Below are 22,837 nucleotides of genomic sequence, written 5' to 3'. Positions count from 1 at the left end.
TGGTTCTTTTATTCAGGTCTACAGAACTACTGTTTGTGTACTCACCATAATGTATTCAATGGATTTTTCTAAGTAAGAACCATGTATTAGCCACTTCTCTCATTGTATTAGTTACTTTTCTTGTTGCTATGACAAATACCTATCTAAAGGAAGGCAGGGCTTAATTCTGACTTGAATATTTGGAGCATATAGTTCATCATGCCCAGGAAGGTATATGGGCAGGAGGTTGATATAGCTGGTCACATTGCATCTGCAGTCAGAAGGCAGAGGGAGATGATGGCAGGTGCTTGGCTCACTTTTTCCATTGTAATTTTTAGAGTCTAAGCCATGGAGTGGTGGCACTTGCATTCCGAGTAGATTTTTCCCTCTTTAGTTAAAAATATCTGGAAATGTCCTTACAGATACACCCAGAAGTATCTTTGCATGGAGATTCTAAGCCCATTCAGTTGACAAAGGCAGATTCATCATGGCAGCCATGTATATTGTATTTGCATTTACAAACATCATTCTTGTGTTTTTATTTAGTTTGTGATTGGTCAGCCTTCAGGATAGATCCAGAAACCCTGACTACTAGATTGAAAAGCAGTACACACTCCCTCACAGGCCCTGCAAAAAGCATATACTATCATGTTTCTTTAAAGAGTCAGATAAGAGGAAAATGTTATCTCATTGTGATCCCACTGTATACTTCTCTGATTATGAGTGACTTGGACACTTGTTTTAATATCTGAGGATGAGATTTGTATCTTTTGTTATCCATTCATAACAGCAAGCAGCATTTGAAAAATCAGAGACAAGCTGAGATGGTGTTTGCAGATGAATCTTTACAGTAGTCTCCTATGCTTGACTGAATTTCCAGGATAAAGGAAATTTCTCCTTCAAAAAAAAAGTCAATGTACTAATTTTATATCATGAGTACCATTTGCCATAGCTTTGCCTTTTGTAAACTTCCTCATTTTAGTTGAACGTGAAAATTCCAGAAAATGAAGTGCTTTGGTTTCTAGAACCAAAGTAACTTGTTTATTTAGACTAGCAGTTCTTAACCTGTGGATTTCAGACACTTTTGGGGATGGAACAATCCTTTCACAGGGGGTTCCTAAGACCACAGGAAAACACAAATATTTACATTACAATTCATAACAGTAGCAAAACTACAGTTGTGAAGTAACAATGGAATTAATCTTATGATTAGAGTCACCACAACATGAGGAACTGTATTAAAAGATTGCAGTATTAGAAATGTTGAGAACCTCGAACTGAGATCTACCTGTCTCTGCCTCTTCGGCATGTCAAACTGGCCTGCTCCACCAGAACTGGTGAAACTGAGAAGCTTCTGCAAGGTAAAGGACACAGTCAACATGACAAAAAGGCAGCTCACAGAATGGGAAAAGATATTCATTAACCCCCCATCTGACAGAGGGCTGATCTCCAAAATTTATAAAGAATTAAAGAAGCAAGTCTCCAAAACACCAAAGGATCCAATTAAAATGTGGGGGATTGAACTAAATAGAGAATTCTCAATAGAGGAGTCTAAAATGGCTGAGAGGCACTTGAGAAAGTGCTTAACATCCCTAGCAATCAGGGAAATGCAAATCAAAACAACTCTGAGATACCATCTCACTCCTGTCAGAATGGCTAAAATAAAAAATACCAACAACAGTTTATGCTGGAGAGGATGCGGAGAAAGGGGAACACTCCTTCACTGGCTGGTGGGAGTGCCAACTCATACAGCCACTTTGGAAATCAGTATGGAGATTCCTCAGGAAAATGGAAATCAGCCTACCACAAGACCAAGCAATTACACTCTTAGGAATATACCCAAAAGATGCACATTCATACAACAAGGATGTCTGTTCCACTATGTTTATAGCAGCACTATTTGTAATAGCCAGAACATGGAAGCAACCTAAATGCCCCTCAACTGAAGAGTGGATAGAGAAAATGTGGTACATTTACACAATGGAGTACTACTCAGGGGAAAAAAAAAAACAATGGAATCTTGAAACTTGTAGGCAAATGGATGGCACTAGAAGAAACCATCCTGAGTGAGGTAATCCAGTCACAAAAAGCCAAACATGGTATGTACTCACTCATATATGGATTTTAAACATGAATCAGGGGAGTACCAGCCTACAATCCCATTGCCAGAGAGTCTGGGAAACAGGAAGGACCCTAAGAGAGATATGCATGGTATCCCAGAGAAGGTGGCGTAAGAGAAGATCTCCTGTGCAGATTGGAAGCACTGGAGGGGGGGGGAGAGAATGAGCCAGGTAAAATAGAGGGGGAGAAGAAGAGGGGAGAGGAGGACATGGGGGAACAGGAAGGTTGAGTTGGGGGAAGAGCAGGATGAGAGCTACCATAATAGAGGGAGTCATTCTAGGTTTCAGGGGAGATCTGGCACTAGTGATATTTCCAGAGATCTACAAGAATGACACTAACCAGCAAACTAAGCAATAGTGGAGAGACTACCTTAAATGCCCCGCCCTGATAATGATTTTGATGACTATCTTAAATACCATCCTAGAACCTCCATCCAGTGACAGACTGAAGCAGAGGAAGACACCCACAGCTAAACACTGAACTGAACTCCTGGAACCCAGTGACAAAAAGGGAGGTGTGATGAGCAAAGGGGTCAAGACTAGGCTGGTGAAACCCAGAGAAACAGCTGACCTGAACAAGGGGGGAAATCTTGGACCCCAGACTGATGGCTGAGAGTCCAGTATGGGACTCATTCAGACTCCCTGAATGTGGGTGTCAGTGAGGAGACCTAGGCAATCTATGGGGCTTTGGATAGTAGGTCAGTATTTATCCCTGGCACACAAATGGACTTTGGGTGCCCATCGTACAATGAGGGATGCTCTCTCAATCTGGACACTTGGGGGAGGGCCTAGGCCCTCCCTGGAACGAAGTGACAGACTCTAGAGATCCCCCATGGAGGGCCTTATCCTCCCTGGGGAATGGAGTGGTGATTGGGTGGGGGCCTGGGGGAGCTAGTGGGGGGATCAGGCATGGAGGGGAGGGAGAGGGAGTTGGGACTGACATGGGAGGCAAGCTTGTTTCTAATTTAAATATATAATAAAATGTTTTTCAAAAAAAAAGGTTGAGAACCACTATTCTAGACTCTACCCTGATCTCCCACCGTCTAAACCACAGTAAGGACCAATCACAGAGGATGTTTGTCTATCACCTGACATCTTTAACTTGTTACCCCAACAAGTCTTCTCAATCTCTTTCTCACCCCTCTTCCATCTAAATCTGTATGAAAGGAACCCAATCATTCTTCTGTCTACCTGTTTGTGCCATTAATAACTCTTATGGTTACTCTCTCATAAAAAGGACACCTGTCTCTGACTCCTCTTGAGCCCAAATCAGAACCCTCCAGAAATGTTTGTTCATGATGTAGTAGAAAGTAAGTAGCATCTTCAGGCTCACATAAATGAGTCCCTATTTAGGCTTCATGTTTTCGAGACTCAATATTGATCTACCTCCTTATATGGGTCTCTCTTTTGAGTAAGAGTCTATGGATCCAAGAGGGGAAGCCATTTGGAGTGGGAAGGCCCTTCTAGAGTACACAGTGGATACATAGGACATGGAAATTCTCTGCCCAAATGGTCCTGTATCAGCATCCAGGGTGGGTGGGAGCCTGTTTGCCAATTTTACCATCTCAGAAGTAAACTGTGTGATGTCCCATGTAGGGTCACAAAGAGGTTTTGGGTGGCAAGGAGCAGGCTGTGTTGAGAAGAACAGCCATACTAGGTTTTTTTTTTACAGGTCCAAGTGGTGTCTGTATTGTTGGGAGAAAGGCATAGACTGGGATGAAGATGGAAGCTGATTTCTGGCTGCTATTATAGAAATTCATAGAGTCAAAACCTGTTGGTCCTGGAAGTCTTCAGAAGCTAGGCCAATTAAAGATAAAAGATACTGAAAGACAAAGGAAGGAAGTTTATTCAACATGTCTTCACTGGGAAGAAGAATGAAGAAAGCAGGGAGATGAATCCCATCCTTCAACTGCCTTAGGTTTCAATGGAAGGCAAGAGGTACACATAACTAAGCAATGCTGGTCAAGGTGTGCTTGTGTCTTGTCTCAGCTCCAGTCCCTTTTCCAAGGTGATCTGATAAGTTGTTAGAACTGTGTGAAAATTCCCAGAGAAAATTTTCCCTGAGGCTCTCTTATGTTAGCCTCCCCAGAGCTAACAAGTCTCCTTTTTCTTTCTCCCAGCCTGAAATTCCTGGGGAAAGTTCCATTTCTCAGTGACTATTGTTTCAATAGTCTAATGGCCAAAGGGAGGGACATAAGTGTCTGTTCAGAATATCTCCATTCCTGCCAGGATGTCCACATGGATGTTTATGCTGGTGGCATCCATTCTCTGGACATAAAATGTCAGCCACAGACCTACAGATTGAAATGTATGTATACTTTAATAACATATGTTCTCCTAAGCCCTCTGTATGTGGGTGACAGTTATATGGCTTGATCTGTTGCAGGGGGCCTGCAGTGGGACCAGGATTTATCCTGGGCTTTTTGGAACCCATTTCCTATGATGGGATACCTTGCTCAACTTTGATATGGGGGGGTGGAGTGGTGGAGGGGTGAGAGGTGGGGTGGGGAGTGGGCTTGGTATACCAGACTTTGTTGACTCCACAAGGGAGGCCTTACTTTCTTGGAGGAGTAGGTGAGGGGTGGGATGGGGGAGATAGGGGTCAGGAGAAGGGGAGGGAGGGGAACTTTCATTAGTATGTAAAATGAAAAGCAATTTAAATAAAACATTTGTTTGCCAAAAAATATGTTCTCTTCAAAATTTTAGTCAAGGATTTAATAAAAATGATAATTTAGGAAACCCATAGGTCTTGAAGCATGAAGCACACATAAGATATCAACCCCCTGAGAACTTGCAAGGGAAATGATGCAGACAAAGCTTTGCTTCAGCAAAGGCAAGAGTTTGAAGAGAATGTGGAGGGAACAAGGAATTGGAGGGGTTTGTATGTGACTGACCTTGACTTCCATGAAACATAATGAAGATGTTTCAAGTGGGGAAAACGGGTATAGTCTGGAGGTAGAACAAAATGTGTTTGGACTCAAATATTAAATAAAGAGGGACTGAGTTGGCTTGATCTTCGGTGGTAATTTCATAGCTTTTTTGTGACATGACTCATACCAACACATTTATGTGTTTAAAACATATACTTGAATGGTTTGAGGTATATCAGCAGACTTGTCCACTTGTTGCCATAGTTCTGGTCACAGACTATGCCCCAGTAAGGCTGGTGTGGCCACCTGTTTTCAATATACCAATTAAAACAAGCACACAGATAATGAAAAAAAAACAAGATTTATTCAATGTAGCTACATTGGCAAGAGGGTCAAAGAGACTCAGTGAACACTGCAAGTCCATCTTTGGGGTCATAAAGTAGCCTTAAGGTTTAAGTCTAAGTCATAGTTACACAAGTCCCAGTAGTTCTGGTCAGGAAGTGTTCCTGTCCAGAATTGATCTGTTATTGTCTCTTCTGTAAGATGGTCGAACAAATGCTGATTCTGTTTCCCTTCTCCCCCAGGCTGGCTCAACCTTTAGGCTTTCTCTTCCTCCAGGATGAAATTCCTGGGGAAATTCTAGTTTCCTGTGGTCATTTATTCTAAGTCTGATAGTCAGAGTGAGGGGTGTGTCTCTTTAGAAAACCTCCATTCTTGCCAGGCCAGTTACACAATCACTAGCCAAGGCAAAAGTTAAAACATTCACATTGCTCTAAAAAGTAACTCAGATCATTAGCATCAATGTCCATCCTGCTGGCCTCTGGTTTCAGGGATGCACTAATCACTTTTCTATCTCTGTAGATTTACCTATTCATACAAAACTTCTAATAAACAGAACATAAAGTATGCAATTTTTGTGGCTGTATTCTGGTGCATGACGTTATGTTTTCAAGGTCTTCACTGTAGCTCAAATCAATATGGTGCTCAGGCTACTTATGAATACACTGTGGTGCAGCTACAACCTGTTTTGTTTATCCATTCCAGTCTTGATGGACATTTGGATCATTTTCAGTGTTACAGGGTATTATGAATAATGTTGTAATAAATGTTTGTGTACTCATAGGATATCTGCCATCTGCCTTCATTTTTCTTTTGTATGCGTCATGTTGTAAAATTTGTGATCCATTAGGCTTATAGCACATATGCACAAAATGGACTACCTGTATTGATCTTAATGTTTAAATCCATTAGATCAAAAGCCTGCAGCGTGGAAATAAAAAATAACAACATATAGTTGTTCTTTTGTATGTGTGGTATATGTCTTGTACATGTTCACATATATGTGCATGTAGGCACACATATGTGTAAGATACCAGACATGTTGATTATCTTCCTCAGTCACAGTTAACCCTTTTTGTGAGCTAGGGTCTGTCACTGACCCTGGAGTTCAGTGATTCAGGAAGCCTGGCTGATTCCTGACTTTCAAAGATCATCCAGTGTCTACCCTTCCAGCTCCAGGGTTATAGACCCACCATCAAGGCTGGCTTTCATGCATTTTCTGGGGATATGAACTTTAAATTCTCCTGGGATGATCTCAATGAGAATGCCTCCCATAAGCATAGGGTCCTGTATTTGAACACTTAGTCTCTGGTTACTGGTACCATTTGGGGAGGTTAATGGCAATCTAAAGAACTAGAGCCATGAAAAGGAAGTACAGCACTGGGCTGGCTTTGTGAGATATTACAGCTTTGCATCCCTTCCAGTTCTCTCTCTGCATCCAGGTGCATTTCAAGATGTAGGTTCTCAGTTTCCTGTTCTGGGCACCATGCCTACCTCCTGTCATATTTCCCCACCAAGATGGACTCTTATCTTTATGGAACCGTAAGCCCAAACACATTCTTTGTGTCATAGGTCACTTCTTGTTACAGTGTTACTTTTCTAGTAACAGAAAAGTAACTAACACAGGAGGGAAGACCAACCTTGAAAGTGAGTGGCACCATCCCAGGGGCTGGGCACTGAATAATAGGAAAAAAGGACAGAGTGCATTGAGCCCTGACATTTGTCTCTCTCTGTTGCCTGACTGCTAATCTTGTCACAGTAACTGACACACCTCTCTGCTGTGTGGCTGAAGAGATACACTGTGCTACAGAGACACACCCAGGATTCTCATCTTACTAGATCAGTATAAGTATCCCCTGCTGCTAATCTCATGAGAATTCTATATGTGATGATTTCAAAATCTTTCCTCATGTTCCATATTAACATTTAGCCTCCAGTTAATATAGCTATCTAATATATTTGAATGAATTCAGTATTAACAAAAACATTTATGTGATGTATGTGTTGGAAGAAAAGGACATGCCTGTAGCCTGTATCTAGGATGGTTTATAAAGCTCTTGTGTTTTCTTCTTATCAAGTTTATTTTTCCACCAAACTTATTTCTCCTCACCCCTCTTATAACATAGAAAACATCCTGGGTTTCCAGACCATGCCCCATTCTTCATTTCCCTGATTGCATTAGCCCACAGTGATTGTTGTGGAAGTCTTGCCATATCTTTGTTGAGTGTATGATAAATTCAAAGCTTAGGTAGATTTAATTGCACCATAGTCCTGCAGGATAATAGAGTATCTGGAAACTAGATTATCTTTGTATTGCTTTCAAATAAATCTTTGTATTGCTACAAAGAAAGCTGAAATAAGTCATTGTTACGAAAAAAATCACAATGATCACTTTATTCCATTCTTATCAAAGAATTAAAAGAAAATACTCAATTGTTAATAATATCTCTTCCAGGATTTTGTTAAAATCGAATGACTTTATGTATTTTTATTAAAGTTCTCTGGTATGAATGAAATTATTTTAGGAATAGTAGTTTCTCCCAGACTTATGAACTCCAAAGACCACAGAAAGTAGAATGCATTTTTCTGTAAGAGAGGACTTGTCCTGTGAAAATCAATCACTTAAGAAAACAACTCCTACCAGGCTTGGTGGTGCATTCTCCCAATCCCAGCACTCTAAATGCAGAGGCAGGGAGCCAGCTTGATCTACATAGAAAGTTCCAGGACAGCCAGTGCTACAGAGTGAGACAGTATCTCAAAACAGAAACAAACAATTATTTTCTTCTTCTATTGAAAATGTATTTTTCTCTGTATTATCCTGATTAGTTTTCCTTCCCTTTACTCTTCCTGGTTCCTCTCCACTGACATTACTCTTCTATTAGGTCAGAATGAATGATCAATAATAGATATGTTTTCTAGATCCTCATGGAATAGTGCCATAATCCTTAATAAAGAATAATTCTCAGTATATGCTTACATGTCTTTCACAAGAAATATTATTTATATCTAGTAGACTGCAGACCTAAGAGAACCAGGTCCGTGCTACAAGGATAATCCTTAAGAATTCTAAATGCCCACAACATTCTCTTAGATGGGAGGCAGTGGGTAGCATTACTAGATTCAGCTGACCATCATAATAATGGTAAGAAAACCTCAATTTTGACAGTGTATACAGATGATGGAAGTTTTTTTATTGAGTCACCTTTAGATTTTCTTCTGGTCTATGTATATGATTTTAGTAAGGGGATCATATAGCTATAGTTGACTCTCTGCTCATATATTTGATACTCTGCAATGTCTGGTAATAGATCCAGCAGGAGCACAGGATAGAGCAGGAAGATCAAGGCTGTCCTTGGGTAGATAGTTAGCTGTGACCAACCCTGAATAAATGAGACACACTACCAAAAAAAAAACCCAAAACAAACAAACAGAAAAACAAAAAAGCATAGGGAAAAGCATAAAACTTTCCTGAAATGCAGATGCTCCCAGTGGTTATTAGCCATTCTTGCAATAGAGCATGCTGATCTTTACTCTGTAATAAACTTCTCTATCTCCTATACTGTCTTCTGTGTGACTCACCTGATTTCTTCCACTGAGACCACTTGTCAATGGGATCTCAGTCTGATCCACTGAGATTCCCTTGCAGTCTCATGTACGCATGCACACATACATACACACATGTATACATGCACATAGTTACATATACACTCCCACATGCATAAACAAGTGCATGCATGTACACCCCTACACCCATGCACACACTCATGCATGCACACACACCATATATATATACCCATGAATATATACATACATAAAAACACAAACGTATTACACACAAACATACATGTACTGCACATAAGTATATATACATACACACATGCACACATACATAAACACATACATGCATTCACACACGCACACTGAGACATAGATACACATAGACACATACATACATATATGCACACATGTGTGCACGCAATGGTGCAGACATGCACATAAACATCACCATGCCATGGGCACATATGTCCACATGCACATGCACATACAAGCAAAGCATAAGCTAAGACAGCACAGTGATGCTTGCTGAGTGTGGCCTTGCCTTGCTCCTCTCTTCAGCTCTGACACTCACTTTCCTCCCCAGTAAAAGATGATCCATTCTGACCATGACAATCTGTACTTCTGTAGATAGCTCACACTAAAACTGTCTTTGTATTTGCAAATGGAAACTCAAATTTTAATCAAGAATGCATTTCCTGCGTGTTTTCTATGGGGTTCTGTTTCCAGGGATAGCCATGCACAATTGTGCAAATCATTTGCTCTAGTTTGCACAAGATCAGCTTGCTGCAATATCAAGTCATAATCAGTTCGGTTTCCTGTTTTGTGCAAATCACAAAAGCAACTGTGAAGAAGCCAGAATTCATGGATGATAATCAGTATTTGGGTAAACACTCCCTTTAGTTGGAGCCAACATTTTGCTGTAAGAAAAATGAGTTAACCCTCATGCCAGAAAACAAATCAGAGAAAAAATATTACTCTCTATTACTCTCCCTGTCTCCCTTCTCCCCAGGTATTTAATTTCCATAATTATTTCTGAAAATTTTGAGCATTATTTGTTTTCTCAGAATCTGAAGTTCAGGATAGCAAAACAGGACAATATTTTCATCAAGATTATCCTACCATCTTCTTATTAAATTGTAGGGGAAACAGAAGGGAATTTACAAAACATGGCTTTCAAGCATGTTGGCACAATAATGATTATGAAACAATCTTTTTAGTGAACACCGAAGCCAGACAGGATGCAGATCACAGAAGTTTGAATCCACAGGTTACTGAGTGTGAAATGTGTTACACTAAAAGCTCCATGAGATGCTAATTTCCTCAGTTTAATTTTTAAAAGACAGCCTAGACATTGACTTGACAGAAAGGTTTGCTAAATTCAGTCAAGCAAGAAATGTTGATGTGTGTTTTAGGAAGTGCAGGAAAAACTGGTTGGTTATCTTTTTACCTTCCCCCTTCTTCAGGGAGTGTTGCCAAACTGGCATTATAATGCTTAGTTGGAAGGTCTCAATTGGTTTCTGCTGCAGTTCTGGAAGTGGGAAGCTGCTCATTCTGTAAGTAGGATGAGTGTGGTAATGAGCTCAAGGTAGAGGTTGGCTTTATAGGCAGAGAGGGTTATGGAAAGCAGGCACAGGAAATGAAAAGCATGTGGCTGCTTTCAGTTACTTTCTTTGCTAACATTAAAGCAAAGAAACTTCCTTATGGTTCCCCAGAGCTTGTCCAACTAAGATTTGGCTGCTTATTCTCTCCCTTCCTCTCCCCCACAGCCCCCAGCATCATAGATAGCTCAGCCTTGATGGTGTGAAGATCACCATGAGAAACTCCATTTTGATCTACCCTGTCCATCTTGTGCAGTAGCTCTGTCCTATGCAGTGGCCTCCCCTAAATTTTGGGTAGCACTTCAGAATGTGGAAGGAACTTTTCAAAGCATGAAGAAGACATAGCATATCCCTGCCACAGATGCCTTTGTTTTATGTCTTTCCATGTTGAAACTTTATGAATCCTCACTCAGTCCTGTAGTCTGCCAATACAGAATTGTAACTGTCATCCATTGGTGAAAACCTGAAGGGAGACAGTGTCTGTTTCCCTTAAAATATTGATAACTTCCAAATGCATGGGGTGTGAATTTCAGGGTCAAGATGGACAGGATGGGAACCAAAGAAATGGCTCAGTGGTAAAGACAGATTACTGTTTTTATAGAGAACCTGAGTTCAGTTCCTAGAACCTACACTGAGTAGTAATTCACAATTGCCTGTAACTCCAGTTCCAAGAGATCTGACACCCTCTTTTAGCCTCTGCAGGCACCTATACACACACACACACACACACACACACACACACACACACACCCCAGAGAGAGAGAGAGAGAGAGAGAAAGAAAAGAGAGAGAGAGAGAGAGAGAGAGAGAGAGAGAGAGAGGATGGTGGTGTGAGCAGCTGATTTTTCTAAATTAAAAAATCTGACTTTTTAGTGCAATATATTATATCAGCAAAAGCTTGTGGTAAAGTCTGCTTACCCACTGCAGCCAGGAAGCAGCAAGCAAAAAAAAAAGAGGCTAGAAGCAAGTGAAACCTTTGAATAGTATGCCTTCAACAAAGTACCCCCTCCAACAAGGCCTCTCCTTACACAGGAAACCTACCTACAATACTGTACTCAAATGCTCAATGGGTCACATGATAACTCTTGAGTAGACTACAGTCACCCATGGTCTAATCATCACTGGATATATCCTCACAGACATTCACTGGCATGTTTGCCAGTTGTTAAGAATCTCAAATTGAGATTGCTAGAATTCAAGTTGATGAACAAGATCACTGTTTCTAAGGATTGGAGTCAAAACTTGTTTTGTACAATTAATTCTTCAAATAGAAGTAAATGTGGTTTTAAATGTTTTTAAAACCAGCAGTTTCTCCACTTTGGTCATGATTTAAACACACAGTTAAATGTCATTGATGAACACAGAATACTGAAAACATAGCATCTTTTGAAGAGCTAACAGCCAGCCCACACCTCTATCTTTCATGGCCCAAGGTGAACAATCTTAAGATGAAGATAACTAATGGTTTCCAGCCCAGACAGAAAAGATGTCTCTCCTTTTGAGAAAAGAAAACTTTTTGAGGACATTTCTCTGTCTGTTAAAAGATGCCTTAGTATATATTATAAAAACCTTTGAAGGGAAGACATAGAATCAGAACAAATACAGTTCAGGATCCTTAGAGAAATGAGTTCTGACAAGAGAGGTGTCCATTGTTATCTTCCTTCTCAGAAAACCACACCCAGTACCTTCTTGTTCCCTAGCATGGCATTTCAACTCACACCTAGGCAGGTCTTCCTGGACACCAATTCTTAATCCTTAGGGACTTTGATATTTTTGTTCAGTGTTTTATTTAATTAGAACAGGTTGGAAAATAGTTCACATCCCAAATAAACAAAACTCCAAGTTATACTAAATGAAAGAGCAGTGTTTGGTTCCAGCCCAGGGTCTGGAAGTGTCTTTTCATATAAAAGCATTGCAGGCCTGATGCCACCTGCCTCACAACATGACAGGGCACTTTGGTCCATGCTCTGTGGTGTAGGAATAGATAGCCTGCAGTTTAAGTGTGTCTTCAAATTTTTTGTGTTAGAAACTCAGTTTTCAATGTCATATGTGAATGGCACTTGAGAAGTTCAATCTTTTGAGTTCGGGTATCTGAAGCATGAATAACCATTCATTAGTCCATGGGCAGATAAATTAATGCATTCACAGGGGATTGAAAGAATGGCTACTTTTAAGGTTTATTTTTTAATATGTGTATTGTTTCCTTGTTTGAATCTACGTGTACCACATGCATGAAGTTGTCTCTAGAGACCAGAAGAGGCCATCAGATCCCCTGGATCTGGACTTACAGTAGTTGTGAGCTACTGTGGGGGTGCTGTCAAACATGTCTGGGTCCTGTGTAAGCACATTATGTGCTGTTAACCAGTGAACAGTCTCTTCAACCTTGGAATGACTTTGTTATTAAGGGGAACTATCTGGCTACTTTTCTCACTCTGTCCTGCCCCTCACTGCCTCAGTTCTGTACAGAGCACCCTCACTGGACACTGCCCCATACCACATGCTGTTCCTCAGACTTGGATTTAAAAATATTCCAACACTGCAAGAAATTAATTAATTTATTTTGTAAACCATTCAGGCTCAGGTGGTCTGTAGAAGCAATAGAAAATGGACACAGAAAGCATGCTAAATTAAGCATAAAGATCTTGGACTTGAAAAATTGGCAGCAGGGTAATCCATGTTAGGCAGGATCTGATAAGCCATACAAATGGGTTTCCTTTCTTTAGTATTTTCAGCATGAGACCAGGAGTGGAAGGAAGGATGAGGTTGAAACAGCACCACCTGCAGGAAGAAACAAGGGAAGATGCTTAGAAACCAGTGGGGTTGCAGAGATGAGCTACATAGCAAGCAGGATGGGTAAGCATGAAGTCTCTGCTCTATTCCGAATGATGTCTGTTTTGTGTGATAATAAGCAGCTCAAGCCCGCAACAGTGTCATCTTTTTCCTTAATTGAACATGTGTATAATAACTCTAATCATTTAAGGTGTCTTTTGCAAGTCTTCCCTTTAGAATTTGAAATCAGTCAATAATACAACAAACCTTTGTTTTAATTACTGCTTTTGTCTATAAAGGTAAATGATTAAGGGAGGAAGAGATTTTTTTATTTTTAAATTTAAATTTAAATTAGAAACAAAGTTGCTTCAATTCCAGGCCCCTCTCCCTTTCCCTCTCCTCCTCCCGTGCCCTCCCACCAACTAACCCTAATATCCCCTCATTTCCCCAGGGACAGTGAGGCCCTCCATGAGGTGACCATAGTCTGACATTTCATTCAGGGCAGGGCCTACACCCTTCCCTAAGAGTTCAAGATGAGAGTGCATCTCTCATTGTTAGATGGGAGCCCAAAGTCCATTTTATACCCAGGATAAATACTGATCTACTGCCCAAGGCTTAATAGATTACCTAGGCCTCCTCATTGATACCCACATTCAGGGGGTCTTGATCAGTCCCATGCTAGATTCCCAGGCATCAGTCTGGGATTCAAGAGCTAACCCTTGTCAGGTCAGCTGTTTTTGTGGGTTAAACCAGCCCAGTCTTAACCCCTTTGGTCATCAGTCCTCCCTCTCTGTCACTGGATTTCTTGAGTTCAGCTCAGTGCTTAGCCGTGGGAGTCTGCCTCTGCTTCCTTCAGCCACTGAATGAAGATTGTGTTTCCCAGACTCTCTGGCCATAGGGTGGCACTCCCCAGATCTATGTCTAAAATCCATATATGAGAGTATATGCCATGTTTCTCTTTTTGTGACTGGGTTACCTCGCTCAGGATGGTTTCTTCTAGTGCCATCCATTTGCCTGTAAATTTCAGGATTCCATTGTTTTTTTTCTGCTGAATAGTACTCCATTTTGTAAATGTACCACAATTTCTCTATCCACTCTTCCATTGAGGGGCATCTAGGTTACTTCCAAGTTATGGCTATTACAAATAATGCTGCTATGAATATAGTGGAACAGACATCCTTGTTATATGAATGGGCATCTTTTAGATATATTCCTAAGAGTGGAGTTGCTGGGTCTTGTGGTAGGTTTATTCCCATTTTCCTGAGGAATCTCCATACTGATTTCCAAAGTGGCTGTACAAGTTGGCACTCCCACCAGTAGTGGAGGAGTGTTCACCTTACACCACAGCCTCTCCAGCATAAATTGTCATTAGTGTTTTTGACAGGAGTAAGATGGTATCCCAGAGTTGTTTTGATTTGCATTTCCTGGATGGCTAAGGATGTTGAGCACTTTCTCAAGTGCCTCTCAGCCATTTTAGACTCCTCTATTGAGAATTCTCTATTTAGTTCTGTAGCCCACTTTTTGATTTGATCCTTTGGTATTTTGGAGACTTGCTTCTTTAGTTCTTTGTAAATTTTGGAGATCAGCCCTCTGTCAGATGTGCGGTTAGTGAATATTTTTTCCCATTCTGTGGGCTGCCTTTTTGTCTTGCTGACTGTGTCCTTTGCTTTTCAGGAGGTCCCATTTATTAATTGTTGATCTCACTGTCTGTTCTACTGGTGTTATGTTCAGGAAGCAGTCTCCTGCACCAATTCGTTCAAGGGTACCACCCACTTACTCTTCTAAGAGGTTCAGTGTGGCTGGATTTATGTAGAGATCTTTGATCCATTTGGACTTAAGTTCGTGCATGACAATAGACATGGATCTATCTGCATTCTTCTATATGCCAGCATCCAGTTAATCCAGCACCATTTGTAAAAGATGCTTTGTTTTTTCCATTGTATAATTTTAGCTTCTTTGTTGAAGATCAGATGTTCATACATGTGTGGGTTAATATCAGGGTGTTCAATTCAATGCCACAGGTCTACCCATCTATTTTTGTGCCAATACCAAACTGTTTTCAGGACTACAGCTCTATAATAGAGTTTGAGGTCAGGGATGGTGATGCCTCCAGATGTTGCTTTGTTGAATAAGGTTGTTTTGCCTATCCTGGGTCTTTTGTTTTCCCATAGAAAATTGATTATTGTTCTTTCAAGGTCTGTGAAGAATTGTGCTGGTATTTTAATGGGGATAGCATTGAATCTATAGATTGCTTTTGGCAGGATTGCCATTTTTACTACATTGATCCTACCTATCCAAGAGCATGGGAGATCTTTCCATTTTCTGAGGGCTTCTTTAATCTCTTTCTTTAAAGACTCAAAGTTCTTATGATATAGGTCTTTCACTTGTTTGGTTAGCGTTACCCCAAGGTATTTTATGTTGTTTGTGGCAATTGTAAAGGGTGATGTTTCTCTTATTTCTTTCTCAGCCCTTTTATATCTGTATATAGTAGGGCTACTGATTTTCTTGAGTTAATCTTGTAGCCTGCCGCTTTGCTGAAGGTGCTAATCAGCTGTAAGAGTTCCCTGGTAGAGATCTTTGGGTCATTTATGTAAACTATCATATCATCTGCAAATCGTGAAAGTTTGACCTCTTCCTTTCCAATTTGTATCCCCTTGAGCTCCTTTTGTTTTCTTATGGCTGTGGCTAGAACGTCAAGTAAGTGTTGAAAAGGTATGGAGAGAGTGGACAGCCTTGTTTTGTTCCTGATTTTAGCAGAATTGCATTGAGTTTCTGTCCATTTAGTTTGATGTTGGCTGTTGGTTTGCTGTATATAGCTTTTATTATGTTTAGGTAAGTTCCTGTTATCCCAGATCCCTCCAAGACCTTTATCATGAAGGGGTGTTGGAGTTTGTCAAAGGCTTTTTCTTCATCTAGCTTGTTTATATGGTGGATTACATTGATGGATTTTTGTATGTTGAACCATCCCTGCATCCCTGGAATGAAACCTACTTGATCGTGGTGAATGGTTGTTTTGATGTGTTCTTGGATCTGATTTGCCAATATTTTATTATTTTTTCATCAATGTTCATGAGGGATATTGGTATGAAGTTCTCTTTCTTAGTTGTGTCTTTGTGTGGCTTGGGTATCAAGGTTATTGAAGCCTCATAGAAAGAGTTTGGCAAAGACCCTTCTGCTCCTATTACGTGGAATACTTTGAGAAAAATTGGTATAAGCTGTTCTTTGAAATTCTGGTAGAATTCTGCACTGAGGCCATCTGGACCTGGGCTTTTTTTGGTTGGGAGACTTTTGATGACTGCTTCTATTTCCATAGGTGTTATAGGTCTATTTAAATTGGTTATTTGTTCTTGATTTAATTTTGGCAAGTTATAGCTATCCAGGAAGTTGTCCATTTGCTTTAAATTTTCGAATTTTGTGGAGTACAGGTTTTCAAATATGACCTGATTATTCTCTGAATTTCCTCAGTGTCCGTTGTTATGTCCCCCTTTTCATTTCTGATTTTGTTAATTTGTGTGTTCACACTCTGCTGTTTGGTAAGTTTGGACAAAGGTTTGTCTATCTTGTTGATTTTCTCAAAGAACCAACTCTCCATTGCATTGATTCTTTGTTTTGTTTTCCTAGTTTCTACTTTATTGATTTCAGCCCTCTGTTTTATTATTTCCTAGCATCTACTCCTGCTGGGGGAGTTTGCTTCTTTGTGTTCTAGAGATTTCAGCTGTGCTATTTATTCTCTAGTATAACTATTCTCCAGTTTCTTCATGTGGGCACTTAGTGCTATGAACTTCCCCCCGTAGCACTGCTTTCAAAGTGTCCCATAGGTTTGGGTATGTTGTGTCTTCATTTTCATTGAATTCTAGGAAGTCTTTAATTTTTTTAATTTCTTCTTTGACCCAGGAATGGTGCAATTGTGCATTATTCAACTTCCATGAGTATGTAGGGTTTCTGCAATTTGTGTTGTTGTTGAATTCTAATTTTAACGCATCATGGTCTGATAAGATGCATGGAGTTGTTCCATTTTTTTTTTGTAGCTGCTGAGGTTTGATATATTGCCAAGTATGTGGTCAATTTTTGAGAAGGTTCCATGTGGTGATGAGAAGAAGGTACATTCTTTTTTTATGTGGATGGAATGTTCTATAGATGTCTGTTAATCCCAATTGGGCCATTACTTCTATTAGACCCTTTGGTTCTTTGTTGAGTTTCTGTCTGGTATTCCTGTCTAGTGGTGAGAGTGGGGTATTAAAATGTCCCACTATAAGTGTGTGGGGCTTTATATGTAATTTAAGTTTTAGTAATGTTTCTTTTACGGATGTGGATGCCTTTGTATTTGGGGCATAGATGTTCAGAATTAAAACTTCATCTTGGTGGCTTTCTCCTCTGATGAGTATGTAAGATCTCCTTCATCTCTTTTGATTGATTTTATTTTAAAGTCTAATTTGTTAGATATTAGTATTGCTACCCCTGCTTGTTTCTTGGGTCCATTTGATTGGAAAATCTTTTCCTAACCTTTAACTCTCAGGCAATGTCTGCCTTTGAGGTTGAGGTGTGTTTCTTGTATGCAGCAGAAGGATGGGTTCTGTCTTCGGATTCATTCTGTTAGCCTGCGTCGTATTATGGGTGAGTTAAGGCCATTTATATTGAGGGATATTAATGACTATTGATTGCTCGTTCATTCTTCTTTGATTTGGAATGCTTGTTGTTGTTGGAATTATGTGTGAAATTCCACCCCTTTTATCTTTTGTCTGTTGGTAAAGTGGGATTATCTAATGCCTATGTTTTTCTGGTTGTAGTTAACGTCCTTGGGTTGGAGTGTTCCTTCTAGAACTCTCTGTAGGGCTTGGTTAGTGGATATGTATTGCTTTAATCTAGTTTTGTCATGGAATATCTTGTTTTCTCCATCTATAGTGATTGAGAGCTTTGCCGGGTATAGTAGTCTGGGTTGGCATCCATAGTCTCTTAGTGTTGGTAGAATATCCAGGACCTTCTGGCTTTCAGAGTTTCCATGGAGAAGACAGGTGTAATTTTGATAGGTTTGCCTTTATATGTTACTTGGCCTTTTTCCTTAGCTTCTCTTAATATTCTTTCTTTATTCTGTATATTTTGGGTCTTGATTATTATGTGGCGAGGGGACTTTTTTTTGTGATCCACTCTATTTGGTGTTCTGTAATCTTCTTGTACCTTCATTGGCATGTTTTTGTCTAGGTTGGGAACATTTTCTTCTATGATTTTGTTGAATATATTTTCTGCCCCTTTGAGGTGGTTTTCTTCACCTTCTATACCTATTATTCTTAGGTTTGGCCTTTCCATGGTGTCCCATATTTCCTGGATGTTTTGTGTTAGGCATTTGTTGGACTTAAGATTTTCTTTGGTTGATGAAGATACACTAGGATAAATGGATTCAACACCTGAGAATCTCTCTTCCATCTTTTGTATTTTGTTGGTAAATCTTGTATCTGTAGTATCTGACCATTTGCCCAGCTTTTCTACTTCTAGCCTTTCTTCAGATTGTATTTTTTTTATTGTCTCTATTTCAGTTTTCAACTCTTGCACTGTTTGAATTGTTTCTTGCAATTTTCATTTTATCTTTTCATTCATTTGTTGCATTTTATGAATTTTTTTGGTTTGTTCATTCTTCCATTTCTTGCATTTTTTGGTTTGTTTTTTCTTCCATTTCTTGCATTTTTTGGTTTGCTTTTTCTTCCATTTCTTGCATTTTTGGTTTGTTTTTTCTTCCATTTTCTACATTTTTTGGTTTGTTTTTTCTTCCATTTCTTGCTTTTTTTGTTTTTTTTTTTGTCCATTTCTTTGAGGGATTTTCCTATATCCTCTTTTAGGGTCTCTATCATTTTTAGGAAAATTTTTAAGGTAATTCTCTCCTGCTTCATTTGCATTAGAATGTTGGAGTCTTCCTGGTGTGGAGTCTCTAGAATCTGGTGGTGTTTTTCTGTTGCCGAGTGTGTTTTTGTATTGTCTCTTTCCTATCTCTTCTTCTAGTGGGTACAGAAAGAGCCCTTTACTGGTCTGGTGGTTAGGGGACCAGAGTTCCCTTTTGGTGGGTACAAGCAAGTCCAATACTCTGATAGTTCTAGTTCTCCTATTCTTTGTCCTAGTTCTGGTCCTGTGGGTGGAGAAGACCAGGAATCTGGGGTGCGTAGTCTCCCACCTGGTCCCCTGGTCCCTTTGGTGGAAGGGAAGACCTGGGATCTGGGGTGCGTGGCTTCCGCTGGGATCCAAAGCTCTGTGGCAGTCCCCAGGCAATCCCCAGGCACTTGAATGCAGGCCTGGATGCAGGGCCTGCTTTACCTGGTCTTGTTGAAGGAGGAAGAGATTTGATTGGCTCACTGTTTTAGGGTTCAGTCCAGTGTGATAGGGAAGGCTGTGTGGGAGAAATGGCTCAAGGCTGTGGTGCAGAAACACGAGGCATTCTATTCACACCTCCCTCAGACCAGGAAGTAGATGCAGGTCAGGAAGTAGTTAGTGGCCTGTACCTCAAGCTTGCTTCCCAGAGATTTGCTGCTGCCAGTGAGGAGCTACTCAAGTGTCCCACAGCCTCTCAAAATCACATCTCAAGCTGGTGGTCAACTGTTTAAAGCCTGAACCTGTGGAAGAAATTTTCACAACACATCTGTAATTTCCACACATTAATGACTTCCTAGCATAATTACACTGGAAAAATTAAAAAAGAATCATGGTGATGGGTGGCTATGGAACTGGATCATCAGTCAAGAACAGTTGTTTCTCTTACAGAGAACCCATGTTCCACTCCTAGCACCCACATAAGGTGGTTCATAGCCACCTGTAACTTCAGCTCCAGGAAATATGATGCTATCTTCTGGCCTCCTTGGGCAATTGTATTTGTGTACAAATACACACATATAGACATGCCTACACACATGCATACACATAAAAATGAATAAGTGAAAGTAAATAAGATGCTACTTCAATGCAAACTGGTTATAAATAGAAAATAAGTATATAAACATTAATCACCACGTGCCAGATTTATATATATGGGATTAATTCTGTTATAAATGCTTAGTAAGGAAACTGAGCACCAGAGATGTTAAACCACTTGCAAGAGACAAAGTTGAATAATAAGAGGGCAGCCTGGTTCCGGGGTACTACAGCAGATACTAGTCCATGCATTTCTATAGTTCTTGGCTTAAAAAAAGTAACTGGAATACATTCTCAATTGCTATGGTTAAATGAACATGATCCTTGTAAGTGCATATATTTGAATGCTTGGTCCATGGTTAATGGAACTGTTTGGGAAGGAGGTGTGTCTTGGTGTAGGTGTAGCGCTGTTGGAGAAGGTGTGTATTAGAGTTAGACTTTGATGCCAGGCCCAATCTCTCTCTGTCTCTCTCTCTCTCTTTCTCTTGCTCTCTTTCTCTCTCTCTCTCTGCCACCTCCTGATCAGGATGTAAAGCTCTCAGCTACTACCCCAGTGCTATGCCTGTCTGCTTCTCACCATAATGGTTTTGAACCCTCTAAAAGTGTAAGCAAGATTACCATAAATTCTTTCTTTTGTAGGAGTTGCCTTGATCATGGTATCTCTTCAGAGCAATGGAACAGTAACTAAGATACCAACTACACACTTCAAATTTGTATTTTGTTTTACCCTATGTGTATTTTTGTGCCTATGTGTGGGTATGTTCATGTAAGGGCAAGGCCCATGAAGGCAAGAAGAAGGCATCAGATCTCATGGAGCTGGAAGTACAAGTGCCCAGTGTGGGTGTTGGGAATCAAACCTGGGTTCTCTGTAAGAACAGTATGTGATCTAACTACTTAGTCAGCTCTCTAACCCTTCAGCTATACACTTTTGACCTTGGATTTTCTAATCAGCTTGTCTATGTCTATGTTAGCAGGAATATAAAATGCAATGAGAGCTATTATTCTTTCCATTTTAAATTTGGAATTTGCCTGGACATCATGTGATCACTGATTACATAATCCTCCCCTCTAAAAATTCCACAAAATAAGCAAGAATGTCTTTATATTTGTGCTGTAAAAACTGTCCCATAGCCTAGCTCATGCTAGGAGAAACTAGAGTCTGGTGGTTCATTATGATGGAACCCAGGCAGGGCTTCACTATGAAGCCTCAGCTGGCTTGGAATACCCTTTGCAGACTAAGCTGACTTTAAACTCCTGTTATACCTCCCTAGGGGCCAGCTAGAATTAATGGCCTGATTCAACATACCTGACAGAATCAGCTTTATCTTAAGGGAAGCAACCCTTCCCCTTAAACATACTGTTCAATTGAAGAATATAAAACAACTTATTTCAAAATCCTAAGATACTCATGCACAGGCTGTTAGGACATAGATTTAGATATTTATAGTGTAAAGAGTACTGGATGTTAATATAAAGTAAGTATTAGTAGCACCAACAGCATTCCTATCCTTGTAGTGATGAGACACACACTGTACCCTCATCTTTTCACATTGTGATTACCCTCATTAAAACCCTATATGTTTTATTATAGATGATGACAAGTCTATATGCCTCTTTGTCAAATCTTAGAGGTTAACTTGAAAAACAGGTTTCACGTACACTGATTGCAATTAAGCACATCTTAGTGGGTGTAAAATAAAAGGCTAAAGTAGGACAGGATCTTACTATGTATATCAAGCTGGCCTTGAACACATGATCTTGCTCTTTTAGTCTCGAAAGTACCACGTGGATGTATGGTAATATAGAAACAATGAACTCCAGGAATATAAGGTGGGGGGAGGGTTCAAAAATCCTAGTAAGTCACAGATTAGACTCAATTCATGACTAGTGTTAAGGGCATGCCACTCATGGCACTCCCTTTGGCCCTGGGGTAGCCAGTGTGCAGCATACAGGGTTTTCAAACCATGTATTTCTTCACTCTAAAAAGCACTAAAGAGCCCTTGTGTTGGCATGGCCTGGGATAAAGGGATCCCTACCTTGTCATTTTATCTTTATAGGCCAAGAGAAGTCTGAAAAATGGTTAGTGCCATGGGAAATGTCCATTTGTTCTTCACTGCATGAGTTCTGAGAAGATGTAGTGTCCTTGTTTAAACATCCATCATTCTGGAAGTAATTGACAACAGCCTAGACAGAAGCCGTTACTTACCCCAATATTCCTTCTCCATTTGTGTATGTGTTATCTGCGCATGTTTGCAGTCCTTTATTTTAGTTTAATTAATGTATTACTATTGTAGCTGTTGTTCAGAAAGAAGCACACTATGTAGTCCTGGCTGGCTTCAAACTTACAGAGAATCACCTATCCCTGTGCGTTGAGTACTGGAGTTAAAGATGTCCACTAGTACGTCTGCCTCCACCTTTTTTTTTCTTTTTCTTTTTCTTTTTTTGAGACAGGGCTTCTCACTGTACCAGGATCTCAGTCTTCACTTAGACTAGCTGGCCAGAAGGCTACCTGGGCTCCTACTGTCTCCACCTCCTAGTACTGAAGTTACGGGTGAACTTGAGAGTTTGAAGACTAAGGTTTAGGATCTGAACTCAGACCTTCATGTTGTAGTATGAATACTCTACTCACTGAGCTATCTCCCATCTCTCATTTTTTTAAGCAGAAGACAAATTTTTATAAACAATGTATCTAGAAAAAAACACTATAGTTTTAC

The sequence above is a fragment of the Mesocricetus auratus genome, unplaced genomic scaffold (genome assembly GCF_017639785.1).
Source record: "Mesocricetus auratus isolate SY011 unplaced genomic scaffold, BCM_Maur_2.0 Super-Scaffold_100013, whole genome shotgun sequence".
NCBI classification, from domain to species: Eukaryota; Metazoa; Chordata; class Mammalia; order Rodentia; family Cricetidae; genus Mesocricetus; species Mesocricetus auratus.
Note: the sequence above shows the minus strand (reverse complement) of the source record.